The 15242-nt window shown below is 49.9% G+C and overlaps 1 protein-coding gene across 1 annotated transcript in view; it reads right to left on the bottom strand.

The window, feature by feature from the left end:
• EPHB1 (EPH receptor B1) overlaps positions 1 to 15242 on the bottom strand; it is a 417402-nt gene that overhangs the window by 289306 nt on the left and 112854 nt on the right. The window lies entirely within an intron of this gene.

Here is a 15242-nt window from a genome sequence, read left to right as displayed (position 1 = left end):
TATATACCCTGCCTATGACCTAGATGATATTTCTGCCACCCCAGTGCAACTGGGTTTCAAACTGCCAATGGAAGGGAGTAAAGTAAATAAAGTAAGCTACACTTTCTTGCCCACTGGAGTTTAAGTTTTGATTGAGAGTTGTACCCCATGCACATCTGAAGGAACACAAGCAGTGGAACAGACTTCTAGAGTTTGTTTTCTCCTCTGATTCTTCTGACAGCTGGGGAGGCTGATCCCTGCATGGAGCAGCCCTCCCTCTTCCCCTCATCTCCACTTCACAGCACTAATAATGATCATAATGACACACCAAATTTGCATAATACACTTCTCAGAAGACACTCCATGAGGCTCTGAAGAAATTCATCTTCATGATTAAAATGCCTCTGCCAGGTGGGCCTGAGGCAGGAGCCACTGAACCCATGTGGCAGTGTTGGGGACCAGGACACAGAATGGTGCAGTGCTTCCTACCGGGTCACAGACCATCCCACCCTGATGCCAACAGCCTCAAATCTTAGCATGCTGCCTGCCAGGCAGACCTGGGTTTCTGGTCCCTCTGCTGTGAAGCTGGGGCCCTGGGGCTGGGGGGAATCCTTGCTCATAAAGCCAAAAAGCCACCAAAGCCCCCAGGATAATTCATCACCCCTCAACCTCAGGATCGTGTTGAAGTAGCAGTGAACAGGAAAAGGAGACAGGCAGCTAGAAAAATAGAGTCCAGAATTAAAAATAAGAATCAGCCTTTACTCCTAAATCTTCCAAAGACTGGTCTGTTCTGTTAATCCCATTAATATAGTCTAAGACTTCATTATACTCATAGTCACCTGCTCAAGAGCTGTAATTGAATCTGTTTCTAAATAATGTTTTCCATCCACGCTGGTGGACAGAAGTTGCGTCAAGAGGAATCTGTTTCTCTGCATCTTGCCCGCACGGAGACAGAGACCCCAAACCGTAAACCATCCACTCGATATGATTAAGGGCAATTTCTTTCCTGGCACAGAGAGATCCTGATTATGGCATTGCATTCTGGTGGGGGCTGCATAAAAGTGATTTGAGGAGGTTTACATTTCCCCAGAGAGGAAGGGAGCACTCATTTGCATTTATAAAGCATATTGAGAGTTCTGGCAGAAAGTTATGGTGGAAGCACAATTAAATATTTACCATCACTTCTGCTCTCAAACAGTGGCATGGGGACCAAACCAGCTGGAGGTGCATGTGTTGCTGTCACATCTGATGTCTACAAGGGACAGGACTCCAGGACCCACGCCCACTGTCTGGCCTCCCCCAACCCCCGGAAGCATGTACTCACTGTCCATAGGAGGGGAGCTGGCAGGGCACACACATGTGGAATGGAGAGAGGCCACTGCTGTGGGTGGACTGGGTGCAGGTCCCACTTCCACTACTTTGGGACAATCCCCCCTCCCCATTTCTCCTCCTCTCTCCTTCCCCTCTCCCCGCCTCTGTGTGTGTGTGTGTGTGTGTGTGTGTGTGTCCCTCCCCTTTCCTCCTTCTTCATCTTCAGACTGGGCCTAGAGCTGAGCAAGTAGAACACAGGACTGTGTGGGCACTGCCCGAGACAAAGTACTGCAAAACCTGTTATTACTCTTTTAACTCAGTCACTCCAAGCTTCAGTTTCCTTAACTATGAAAAGAATCTAATGATGGTACTGTAAGCTACTTATAAGATATATACAGGAATCAATGATATTAGACTTCTAATGATATCTTATCTACCTTCTTCCTTGCATCATTGTAAAGACCAGGGTGTAACACACATTGAGGATACAGCAGTGATTCAGAATGCTGGGTGCCAGAGGGGGACTCACCATCGAGTCTTGGGGGGAACAAGAAGCAAAGTCACATTTGACATCCTATTATGGTTGAGCCCTTAAGAAGGACACCGAAAAACTCAAGGGAAGGGACATGGTCCTTCTGCATGAGGGGATAAGTGGGCTCGTCCCAATAGGGAAAATCACACTAGGCAGAGGGCAGGCAAAGGGAGATGCCTGTGGTCTCCTGGCCTGGGGTGGGAGTGGTGGGGAAGGTAGAATGGAGAGCTCCACCTGGCTCCTGGGAAAAGATAACAGAGATGGCAGAGGCAACAAGGGAAGGGGCAGAGATGGGCTGACAGGAATGAAGTGGGAGTCAGTGAGCAGCAGAGGATGGGAGGCCACAGGGGAGACAGAAGGGGGTTTCTGGCAAGAGCTGGCTGGACTGGCAAGAACCCAAGAAGGGTGGGGTGCATAGGAAGCCTGGCAGAGAGACCCCATTTTCCCAGGGAATAATTTCCCTGCAGTAGGTTTGATATGGAAATGCTCAGGATATCCCCTCCAGCCACAGCGGGACAGCACCTGGGGATCCAGGTGGTGGGGCTAGGTCTGAGCCCCCTGAGAGGAGGAAGAGGCAGCTGCCACCTGGCTCTACAGGGGCTTCCTGTTTCCGTCTGGATCGGCACCTTGGGATGTGCTGACATTTGGGATTAATTAGATACCCATCACAGTGAAAGAGAGATAAATAAACCCTCTCCTTGCAGCTCTGCCATTCTTTTGGAAGAGGCATTATTCAGACAGTCAGCTGAAAATATTTACAGTGTCCTTGCACTGTGGCAATAGTATACAACAGCATATACAGATGGAGCTGGGGCTCCCAGGACTCTCAGCAATGCCTCATGGGGTGTTTGATAAAGTGAGTCCAGGGACCTTCCAAGCAGGGAAGGACCCGTGCTGCTGTGCTATCATCACCCTGTGCTGCCTTCATGGCCTCAGAACTCCTGAAGCCTAGACGCCACACCAGCCTCCACAAGGTGTTGGGCTCAAGGAAGATGGCTGAAATACGGCAACGTGATGAGGCTCTGAGTTACTCCCTCAGGCAGAGAGAACACCGTGCAGGCATGGAGACAGAGCAGAGAACAGACATCCAGCCCTCAGGGAGCTTGCAGGCAAGCAGGGAAGCAGAAATTAATCATATAACCATGCAAATAAATCTACAATCACAGCCTCAGTGAATGGCGGGACATGGGGATCCCAGGGACAGTTGTGAACACTGAGTAAAATGACAGGTGTACGGATCCTGGCATGCAGCTGGTACTTCCTCCTGCCTTTCCCAGCCAATGGCTTTCTCACTCGAGTGCATGTGCGCATGCACACACACACACTCACCTGCCCTAAAACCAAGCCCATACTGGCAGGAGTGAAACATGTATAGGATAGCCCCCCACTCCCAAACCCAGAGTGTGCTGGTGCTCAGAGTATGCTGGGTTCCCCTGACCATGGTGAAGTCCACCACCTTCCTGGGGAATCCCCATGCTGCCCTCCAGACCCAGATTCAGCATGGCGAGCCCCAAGTACCTCCTGGAACACACATCCTCCAGCCACCATCTCAGGTTCCTATGGCATCCCCGACCCCTGGGCCTCACTCTGTCCCTCACAGCAGCCTGCCAAGTACTCCAGCCCAGCCTCACTGCAGGGGTCTCATGGACCTCTTCCCCCTGGCCTTCCTGGAGGCTGTGTCTTGTCTCCACATGCCCTGCTCACTGGGCAACTCCTGAATGATACCCACATGACTCCTCAGGGAGTCTGCAGCCCTCTCTATCCTCAGCCCCTCAGACAGGGTCCCACAGTCAAGGGCTTCTAAGCCCCAGCTTCGTGCCATGCCCAGGTCTCCTACTGCTGGTACAGGCCGGGCTCCCTGTAATCTCATCTTTGCCCTTCTGAACTAGCCTCAGGTTGCCTCCCTGAACCATGTGAGGGAGAGGCTTTGCCAGCTCTGGGGTTGGGGATGGCACTGATTGAGTATAAACTGTTAAGAACACCAGCCAGCCTCAGGGTCCCACGTTCTGACATGGCTGGGGACTGGACTCAGAACAGCTACAAAATGTTGAAGTGAGAAAGTATTCCATGTGAGCCTTTCACATCCCATCCCATGTGTCCCTGCCTCCTAAATCTTCTCTCTACATCAGCTCTTCCTACCGCCCTTCCCTGGATCCCAGTGTGGAACACAGAGGCACTTTGCTTGGATTCCTTGTCCTCCTTTAGTCTCTTACCAGATCATTCTCCAGACCACTATGACTCTTTTTTTGCATATCCTTTTACATTCTGCACACCTTATCTGAGTCCAGGGCTTCTCTTCTGCACATTGGGACCACAGTGACACCCTCCTAACTGGTGTCTCAGCAGAAGTTCCCATCTGAACCATTCTCCATGCAGCTGCCACGGTCATTTCTGATGCCAGTGGAAGTGGTTCAAAAGCCATGTGGCCACACTAAGCAAAGCCTTCTGAATGCTCAGTGATTTCACTCCCCAGACTTTGTCCAAAGGAAATAATTCAAAGGAAAAAGAAAAAAAAACATTCTATAACATGAAGATGTTCACTACAGCATTAACTAGAGTATGAGAACACCAGAACCAGCAGGCAAACACATTCACATCCCCGCTCGCTCCTGAAGTGTTATGAAAACAATGTAACAGCATTTGGAAAGTCAGCAATAAAACATAAAGCAGGAAACAGGGCTGTGAGGGTCCCACTGGTGCAACTTTACAAACAGTGTTTCCCCCAAGGAAAAGGGCATCATGAGCACACAGGCTAGAAGGCAAGGGGCAGGTGGGGTTGGGGAGATTGGGTTACAGATGAGCTTCCTATTACTATGTTGTTTTAGAAGACATAACTTCAGCAACAGAAATGTCACCAGTCTTCTAAAAGTACCTCTTCCTTCATGTCTCACTTCCCTAACATAGGATTCTCTAAGTCTCTCCACTAACTCCACAATACACTGTGGACTGCTGGCCTTCATGAACCTTCTGACCAAGCTCACCTCTTCCAAATTGATCTTCCAGTCCCCAAGGGAAACCCATCTCCCACATCCTTACATGAGCTCGTGCAGATCCTCCTGCCTGGAATATCTTCTTCCTCCTGTCTACCTGAAAATTTGTTTTCATTCTTTCCTCCTCACGTACATTGTACTTACAATTTACAATGAGCCGTGACTTCTATTCCCTACAGCTCAACCAGATGCCTCATATAGCATAAATACTCAATCAGCTCTGGAAACCTGTGTTTAAGGCCCAGCCCTACACCTGATGAGCAGATCAAATTATTATATCTAAGTGTCAAAGCCTGATCTTCACAGGTAGAGGCACTCTCTCCTACATCGTTGAGCCAGTAAGACCATGCCCAGAAAGATGCTCTATATATTCTTAAAAACACTCACTGGGCTAACATTTATTTACTGTCTTTGCCAAGTGTAAAATGCTAGCGAAGAGAGCTATTATTATATGTCTCCATTGACTGATGTGTAATAATGGCCGGTGGGAAAGAGAAACAAGCCTGAGTAAACTGAATGAGCCAGCCTAACCCATCTGCTGAATGACTGATTGGCTGAATGAGTCGGAACAGGCACTGAGATTACAAATACAAACTGTGAAATTTGCTCTTTTTAAAGAACACACGGATCAACGCCGTCTTCCCCACCACACCCTTCTCCTTCTGTTTCTTTTATTTTCCAAGGTGCAATTAATTATCGTAAATAGGAAGGAGCTACAGCTTAGATGGGTCTTAGCATAGAAATGTGCTTTAAGGACTCAGGACAGCTCTAGATCTGGTCTTGGAGGCACAGCCCACGAACAAGCAGGAAGGCCCAGAGACACAGTGCTGATACCCCTCCCTCCCAGGGCTCTGCCGAGCAAGGCTCCCAGGGAACTGACCAGAACAGGGGGACAGGACATGACCTGCTCATCTGAGGAGCTGGGAAGGGCAGGGAATCAGCCTCAGAGGTACTGCTTTCTCTGTCTGGCTTAGCCTCAGACTTGGTGTGCGGCTTGGCTTAGGGTCTCTCACCTCTCTGGTCTCAGAGGATCACTCTGTCCCTGTTCTGAGAGTGGCCTCTAAGAAACATGGCAAGAAACCAAACAGAGCCTCTGGAGCTGGGGTGGACCCTCTGCCTCCTGAATCCCCGGGTCTGGCTTCATCCCATGATGACCTCACAGTCTATACACTTGTATCCTGAAAATGCTTTTCACTAGTAAAAGATGAAAATTGCTTTAGGAGATGTATTAGTTTCTGGGGGCTGCTATAACAAAGAACTGTTATCGTAGACAGTCTGGGAGGGCCAGAGAATCTCCCCCATTGGCCAGGATGGCACAGGGGGAGGGTCTTACACAGAGTACACCAAAAGTTAGAAGGATGAATGGACAGGGTCTGAGTGCTCCAAAAGCTAGCGAGCTAATTGGATAGGAAAAAAAAGTCCCTCCCCTTCCTATCTCTATAAGAAGCACATGCTTGAGCAGGAAGGCAAGATGGTCTTTGAGACAGGAGTCCACCATTGTCCCCGGTCACAGAACCTGAGTAAACCTCCCCTTATGCACCAGCACCTGTCTCACAAGTTTGACTTCCACTGTGGCAGGCAGCCAAAGCTGAATTTTGGTTATAGAACCACAATCCTAAGTGGCTTAAAAAAACAGAAATTAATTATCCCAAAGTTCTAGAGGTTTAAAGTCCAAATTCAAGGTGTTAGCAGGGCCATGTTCCCTCTGTAACTATAGGAGAGAATTCTTCCTTGCATCCTCTTAGATTCTGGTGGTTTACCGACAGTCCTTGACATTCCGTTTGCAGCTGCATTGTTCCGGTCTCTGCCACTCTCACCACACAGCATTCTCCCTGTGTGCCTCTGTCTTCACCTCTTACAAGGGCACCAGTCATGCTGGATTAGGGGCTCACCCTATTTTAGTATGAACTTGTCTTTACCATTTATATCCACAATGACCCTATTTCCAAATAAGGTTACATTGTGAGGTACTGGGGATTAGAACTTCAGTGTATCCTTTCTGGAGTGGACACAATTCAACCCATTGCTAGCAGGAGGATGGAATGCCAGGAAAAAAAAAGGCTGCTGGGCTTTTTCCAGCATATTCGCAGGCCCTGTGCTGGATGCTTGGAAAATAGAGACACAAAAAAGGCCAGGTGCCTCCTTCAAAGACACCCATTCTAGCAGGTAAAAGGCAGTCTTCATTTGCTCCTCCGGATCCAGTGCCACCCTTTTCCACTCTACTCTGTCCCAGGAGACAGGCCTTTATAGACCACACTGGCTGGGCCCCCTCACCATGGGAGCCCCAAGGGTATGGGTAGTGAGAACCCGGGAGTATACCCCAGCTCCTCCCTGCCAAGCTGCAGAGGGCTGTGGCCCTCTCCTCCAGCCCCTCCCCAGTAACATGGCTTAGGGTGGTATGTTACTAGTCCTTTCACTGTAGCCAGTCCTCTCACTGTAGCTAGTCCTAAGTGCTTTATCATTCTTGTTATCTTTTTTTTTAAACTCTATGCAAACCTTGGTAAATAGTTCTTCATTAATCTTGCCTCAATCACCTCTTTGGACCATGCCATGTGTTTCTGTCAGGGCCCTGGTGATGCTTAGGGCTCAAGTTAGTAGCCCAAGGTAGCCACATCTCCTGTACCTGTTCCTGTCACGTCCAGCAGCATTGCCTGAAAGGAGGCAACCACCTACCAGAGTAGCCAAGTCCTGATCACAATGAGCTTGAATCAGACAGACCTGAGTGTGAATCCCAGCTGCACTGTTATGCAGTTGTACAACCTTGAGCAACTCACTGAGACCCCTAAGGCTCAAGTCCAGCCATCCATTATATGAGGCCAATAGCATCAATGTCAAAAGACACTTATGGGAAGCCAATGAACTATTTTTCACCAAGCACTTCCTGCAGCCTCTGTCAAGCCACAGTTGGTATTCAAACAGTAGTCATTGCTATGTTCCATGTTTGGACCTGGCAGAGTCTCTGCTGGGCCTGAGATCCTTAGCTGGAACCAATGAGTCTCCAACCCTAAAGCCCACTTTGAAGGGTGAGTTTTGGCTCTACCCAGCCCTGGTAGCCTCAGTTGATTGAGAAGCTACACTTAGTCCTCCAGCCACACTCCAATTTGTCCTCAGCCACCTCTGCCCAACCACAGACAGAGATACTTGCTGTAGCTTCCTCCTTCCCACTGTGCGGGGGATTCGGGTTGGGGCCAAGCCTCAGCAAGAGCACTAAATTCCTGTCCTGCGAGCTGTTCCTGAAGCCCTGTTGGGCCTTGTATGGAAGGCCCCAGCCAGGTCTGAAGCAATGGTGAAGGCCAATAAGAGGGAGACGGATAGCCACGTGCCCCCCCACACCTCTAGACACACACTTGGGCCCAAGAAGCAGTGTGGCCTTTCTCTTGGGCTCAGCACTCCTCTCAGTGTCCTGGTGCTCAGGCAGAGGACACAAGGCTGGAGTTTTAGGGGCTCCAGTCTCTGGTTCTGCTCTGGATGAATGGCCACATCCCAAAGCCACTGCTGCCGATACTCCTGTTCTGAATCCCTCCCCATGGTGGCACTGAGCAGTGGGGTCCTGTCCTATCTACTGTCTCATGTGCCACCAGAAAGTATTCCCTCTGGTGAGGCCACCGAGAACTTCAGACAAGAGTCTCTCCTTGCATCCATAGCCTTTGGGAAGGGGATCAGGAAGCAACTCCACTATGCTTTGAGTTTTCCCAAGGGGCCAAGGTCAAAGTAGTGCATCAGTACAAAGGCAGGGTGACCACAGTCTATCCTGTTACCCTTCTAGATGACATGTCACTAATCTTCCTGATGGATCAGGCCTGCACTCTTTCTGTGTGCTCCCCTCCTCTGAGTGTAGCCTGGGGGGCCCACACCTCGGGCCCCACTCTTAGCAAACTTCTTGTCTCCATATGTTCATTGATGGGTAAGGGACCAGGTGGCACAAGGACTGGTAGCTGTTCTCCAACAAAAGAGAGTAGGAGAGACTAAACACAGGAACAGGGAGAAGGGAAGACTGAAAGCCTTCAGTTTCGGGTACAAGCTCCAAAAAAAACCAGTCTCTGTTTCCCAGATTCCTTCTTTTCCTTCAATCTTGGTTCCCTTTCCCATTCTGATATCTTAATCTCTCATCCTTTATGAGAATCCCTCAGATCCACGTGTATTCCTCCTAAGTCTGAAAATAGGCTGCAGCCAGAGAACCAACAAAAAAAAAATTGTCTCACCACCCCTGGCTGGGGATCGCCAGACCACACTCCAGCATCCAACATCTGCAGGCAGAAGCCAAACTGGCCAGATCGTGCGAGTGGGCACAGGCAGAGCAGTCTGCTGAGGCTATCCTCTGGCCCAGATGTGACTGCTGCCAGCCCCACCCACTCCCAGGTCTTTAACCAGACCTGCAGCCAAACTCCTTCCCAGATACCTCCCAGACAACAGCATAGGCATTCCTGCCCAGTCCAGCAGCAAAGAGAGAGAGAGAGGTGAGGGGCAGCAAGAGAAAAGAGAACCACACAGGGATGCAGTGGTTCAGGAACACCATTTAAACAGCACCCCAATACTGATGGTGCAGGCCTGGCTAGGAGCCCACTGCTGCTCAGTGGTTTACCTATTTGCATTTTCATGGGGAGAGTCAAAGACCTATTGAAATTGAGAAACCTGGCATTTTCCAGTGTTCCAGGGCCATGAATACTAAGGAAAATTAAATCTGTTGGTTCTGGCCACTGTGGCAGAGCCATGAGTTGGCGCCAGTGGCACATGGGTAAGAACTATGTGTAATAAGCTGCTGCCTCCCTCTCTTCATGGGCACAAGCAGAGAGGGCCTCCCACTTTCTGAGAAATGTGGGCACCCAGGGGGGCATCAATCACCCTGGAGAAGAGCAGGGAGGAGAACCTGCACGCCCATGCAAAATGACTGTCTGCAGCCCTAATGAAGGCTGGCGATGGATGGCGGCCCGGGCTCGTTAATCAAAAGAGCATGCTGCTGTCTGCTTCCGCTTCCAGGCCCTCCTGCACCCTCATCCCAGATTGATCTGTGGCACAGTGACTCTAAGATGTCACTGGCACTAGGCTGTGCCGCAAGAGCCCCTGTATGCACTGTCAGGAGCCAGAGAAAGCCAGTGGCCCCTGTGGGGGATGGTTATAGTAGGGGGTTGGGGGATGTGCCACATGAGGAGCAACCACTTGGAAAAGGAAGGGGCAGGGGCTGGCCAAGCAGGCTGTTGCATTCACCTGGGCACATCCTGGAGCAGACTGGGGCTGCTGAGTCCCCAGGGGCCACCAGAGCTGAGTGACCCCTTAGAGCTGCTCCATAGTGCACCTCCCACTAGGTTCTAACACTGTACGCTACTGTCCTCTTCCAAGTGTCTATTATCTTCAGCACTGCCACACTGCAGCTACCACCACCCCTTGGCACTGCTCTCCTTACATAAGACCTTCATGTCCTGCCTCATTGCCCTCCACATCACCCCCACACTTAGAGGGCCACCCTTCCCTCTCCAGAGAGCCAGGCTGGCCTACTTCAGCTCCCAAAACTAACCCCCCAGGTTCCCCTGGTAGAATCTGTCCTCATCCAACCATGAGTCTCCACCCACTCAAGCCCTCCTGCTGTCTCTGGCCAGAGTGGTCCCTCTCGCCCCCTCTGAAAGCCCACCTGGCCACTCTTTAGGGTTGGCATTCTGTGTCCCCCTCTCTGGTTTCCTGGCCCAGTGGCCTGTGGGCTTTGTGGGAGCAGTATCAGTAATGTCACTCTCCTCCATGGGCACCTTGCACTCGGTGATGCACAGCCATTACTGGGGGGTGGGTGATGGGCCCAGCCCTGTTGTGTGCAGCAGGTCTGGAGGCTCAAAGGCTGCAGGTAGCAAGGTAGAGACCCAGTCATTCTTCCTCCAAGAGGTCTCCTGATGACTCAAGTCACCACTCAGTGCAAGTCCCAATCCCTCTGCTTTTTATCATTCTGCCCTTGTTCTGTGGGATTGATTTTAAACTGCTTGCAGTGGCCTGTCAGTCCCAGTGTTCTAATCCTGTCCTGTTGTACCACATCGCCACTGTTAACTGTACAGAGGGTCGAAGGGAGGCATGTAGTGTGGGGTCAATGGGCTACCAGGAGCAGACACATGAGAAGAGCCTACCAGGGGAAGGGGTCACCCTTGGCTATGCAATCATAGTGCTTGCCTTCCCCAGCTGTGAGGCTGTTGGTGGGGGGGTTGATGGGGTGATGCCCAAGGCCACTCCAGAGCTGTCCCTCTAATGCCACAGATGTCTCCTACCTGCCTCTAGGAATAGGACTTTTGTCACTCCTCATCTCCTTGTCAGGGAACACCCCTCCAGCCCTGCCTGTTATCACACTCCTAAAGCCTCTCTATCATCGCCAAGACATCTGAAGAGAGCGTGGGAAGACTTTTATGTGTGTTTTCCGATCAATAGCATTGACCAGCTCCTGGCATCCAGCATTTCTTGAGATCCCAAATAGTCTCAGTGCCATGACTGTCTTCCCCGAGCTTTGTAAAACTCGTGCAGTGCATGTCTCCATGCAGAGATGATTCCAGAGGGATTTGAAGTCCCAGGCAAGGCTCCCTTTTGGGCCTGGGAGTAGTCCCACTGGGCTCCCATAGCTAGGGGCAAGCAGGCCTGGTGGCCAGGCTCCCACTGCCCTCCTTCTCAGGCTGTGAGCATCTGAGCTGGGGCCTAAAACCTCCCAGGGCATGGGCTGTCACACCCACAGCAACCAGGGCTTTGAGTTGACAGCTTTGGTGACTAGATGAGCTCTCCATCATCACATGGATACCTTATGCCCTTAGGACAGCACTCTTAGCTACAGAGAATACATTTTATAGAATTGTTCTTACCTGACAAGCAGCTAAAGTGATATGTGGAGAAGCAAGCCCTCTACACATCAGTTTGTCAGAGGAAATAGACATGAGACCCCCAATCTAGGCTGTAGGCTTGGCTGTGCCATTAGAATGCTGAGCCTGGACCTCTCTTGCCAGTCTCCGTGATAGACAGTGGATGGAGTTGGGCTGATCACCCTGGGCCTTTCTGGACTGAGGTTATTGCCTGGATAGAAGCTGAAATGCAGCTCCTGGTCTCCTAACAATGGGCAGTGGGGGACACTTTGAAGTCACCTCCTCCTTTTCAATGCTGGAAGCTCAAGGACAAAGGCGTTCATCAACTTGGCCTTACGTTCTCCCTGCTGGGTGGGGGACAAAGGTTTCCTTGAGGGGTTGGAGCCACTTGACCCTCTGTCTTGGTTTTCTGGCCAAAAGAACAGGCATCAGGGAAAAAAAAATGACACCTGTAGTTCTTTCTTTTGAACTGAAAAAAGATCAAGTTCACTGGCTTCAAGATCTCAAGCTCTGTTCCTTGTCTTCTGGGTTGAACATGATGACTGGTCCAGACTTCATCTGCCCACTCACATCACTTCTTATCAAAATGCAGCAAGGTATTAGGCCCCAGATCCGAGCACTACTCTCAATTCAGAACCTGTCAAGGTTTAAAAAGCTCCAGAAGGTTGGTACATTCCTGCACCCCAAGCTTAGGCCTCGAATATAGCACCCTCACCAGCTATCCTTCAGTTTCTGCTTGCATACCACCAAAGATGAGGCACTCACCACCTTTCCCAGCTGGCTGTTTTCTTATCAGATGGTCCCAATGGTCAGAAGCCTGGCTTCTTGGGATTTCCTCTCTTTGGCCCTTGTACTCCTGAAAGGGCCCCCACAAAACCAACAGTTCCCCTTTCTCCATAGCAGCTCTTCAGATTATAAAGAGGACAGGCCATTATAAGTTTTTCTTCCTCAGTCTGCACACCCCAGTTCCAGCAGCTCTTCTTCCAGCCCCCACCTCCTTATCTGTGCTGTTTTCTGATCAGGAAGCATCTACTGCAGAGCTCACATGCTCTGCATGGTCTGAGCAGCACAGGTGAGGGAAGAGGGCTATCACCTCTTCTCTCAGTCTTCACCTCTTCCCTGCTGGGCACACCCTACTTCTCTCTCGACCTCCCTATCAATTCCCTTTATGAATCTGACTGGGCATGCCAGGGTCTCCCTAGGGTGAACGTGTCTCCTTAGAGCTCTGGCTCCATCCTCAGGGCCTGAAGTTTCCTGACAAGCAACTCTACTTACCTGCTGTGGGTACTCTTCCTCCTGGCCCTCACCTACCTCCTCTTGGCCCTCCACACTCCTCTTTCCTTCTTCTTCACCCCTCACATCTCCTCCCTCTGCCTCCTCCCTCCTTGTCCCCACTCTCTCCCCTCTCCTCCCTTTTTGTGCTCTTGTTCCTGCTTAACAGGGTGTTTCTGGGATGAATAGTGTTTTCAGCCCTGGCTGGGAATACATCCGGCCTTTCCCAGCCCACCCCTGTCCTCACTGTGCTGGTGGAGTTCTGTGGAGAGCTGGGCCCAGACAATGGGCCAGTGGATTCACTTGAGAACTCACAAAAGCCCCATTTCCCTTCACACAGTGCAGACTGACAGGCCCAGGGAGCAAATCGCCTTCTCTGCACGCTGCCCACATGGGATACTGTGTGGGTAGGGGCCTTGTGCAGTGAGGTTGGAATCAAAAGAAAGTGCAGTCAGAGTTCACAGGGCCATAGAGTCCCAGAGGCCTGGCAAGGCCCCACTCCACACATTCATGGGAAATCTAAGCACCTCCATTTCTGATGCACTGAAGCATCTAGATGCATATGCAAAAGGCCCCACATCTTGTGTTGGAAAATGAGAGATGACAGCTTGCAACAGGGAAGATGCACAGCTCACTCACTACGCTATGGGATTTCTAAGGGTAGGAACTGTGCCCAGGTGAGCACAGTTTTGAAGTCATGTAGTGTCAGTCTTCCAAGTTTATTCTTCTTCAGTATTGTATAGCTATTCTGGGTCTTCTGCCTTTCTATAGAAACTTTAGAATCAGTTTGTTTACATCCATAAAATAACTGGCTGCAGTTTTGACTGGGATTGCATTGAGCCCATAGAGTGAGCAATCCATGGAGCACTGGCCCATACATATCCACTGCAAGGATGGGTGAATGGGTCAATGACGGAATCAGTGAGGGAATGAGACCCCAGCAAAGCCACCAACTCTGGCCCATAGCATCTCAGGGAGGAAGCTTATCTGGAATGTACTGGTCCCTAACACTGTACCAGGAGACCTTGAATTTAAGGGCAGCAGCATGTTGGAATCCTGGAGAGGGGAGGCCAAGTTCTGGCATACAGGAGAGAGAGCATGTGAGGCCAACATGGGTGTGGACAGGTATTCTTTGCTTCCCAGGTAGACTCAATTAGTGATATCTAAATGTGGGCATTTTCCAAGGCTTCAGTTCATTTTTAAAGTGAGTAATACAATGATGTATACACTCTTTCTTGCAGGATGTCAATTCTCTTTACTCTCTCTTGGTCTCCATCACTAGTACTACTGCTGGCACTAGTGGGGTCACCTTTTCCCCACTTTGTAAGTTACTCTAATGCATGTAACATATTGTAATGATGATAAATGGGCAATAGCAAAGCAACTGAAAGGCCCTCCTGAAAGGCCCCTTGGTGCTGTGACTCAAGCTCACATCTCAGTAAAATAACACAAAATTGTCAGAAACAACTGAACTGTGTTTTCTTTATGTTTCACCAAGCTCCTTGGCTCACAGGCCCTTCCTTTAGAAAAATGAAGCAAAGATTTACCTTCCAGCAGAGGAAAATACATGCCTTCCTCCAAGGACTCCTGTTTAGCCAGCCACATTCCAGCTAAAAGAGTGCTAGGGTTGTAATGAAAAAAAAGACATGAGTTCTAATCCAGACTGTGTGGATAATAGTAGTGTGACTCTGGGTGACCGGCATAAGCTCTCTGAGCCCCAGATTCCTCATCAGCAACATGTGTGCAATTACATGTTTCTCAAGGAAACATAGAGATCAAATGAAATGCTATTTGCAAAGTGTCTATTACTATACCTGGCTTGTAATAACCACTCATCATAAGCCAGGTGTTGAAAGAGAAATACCATATGACCTCACCTGTAAGTGGAACCTAATCAACAAAACCAACAAGCAAGCAAAATAGAACCAGAGACATGGAAACAAAGAACAAACTGACAGTAACCAGAGGAGAAGGGAGGGGATAATGGGAACAAAGGGCAAGGGTCATCAAGGAATATGTATAAAGGACATATGGACAAAGCCAAAGGGGAGTAGAATCGAGTGTGGGAGGTGGGGGTGGGTGGAGAGGAGAGGAATTGTGGGGGGAAATGGGGACAACTGTACTTGAACAAGAATTAAAAAAAACACTCATCATGTTACCTATTATTATTACTAAATATTTGGATAAAAATTTAAGACATAAGTCCTGACTGATACACCTAATGATTGGGCATTATCCTGCAGGGTGAGAGGTCACCAGCTTGATTCTCAGTCAGGCAGCATGCCTGGGTTGTGGGTTTGGTCCTTGGTCAAGATGCATGCCAGAGGCAGCTGATCAGTG

The sequence above is a fragment of the Phyllostomus discolor genome, chromosome 7, assembly GCF_004126475.2.
Source record: "Phyllostomus discolor isolate MPI-MPIP mPhyDis1 chromosome 7, mPhyDis1.pri.v3, whole genome shotgun sequence".
Taxonomy (NCBI): Eukaryota; Metazoa; Chordata; class Mammalia; order Chiroptera; family Phyllostomidae; genus Phyllostomus; species Phyllostomus discolor.
This window is presented reverse-complemented; position numbering and strand designations above follow the sequence as displayed.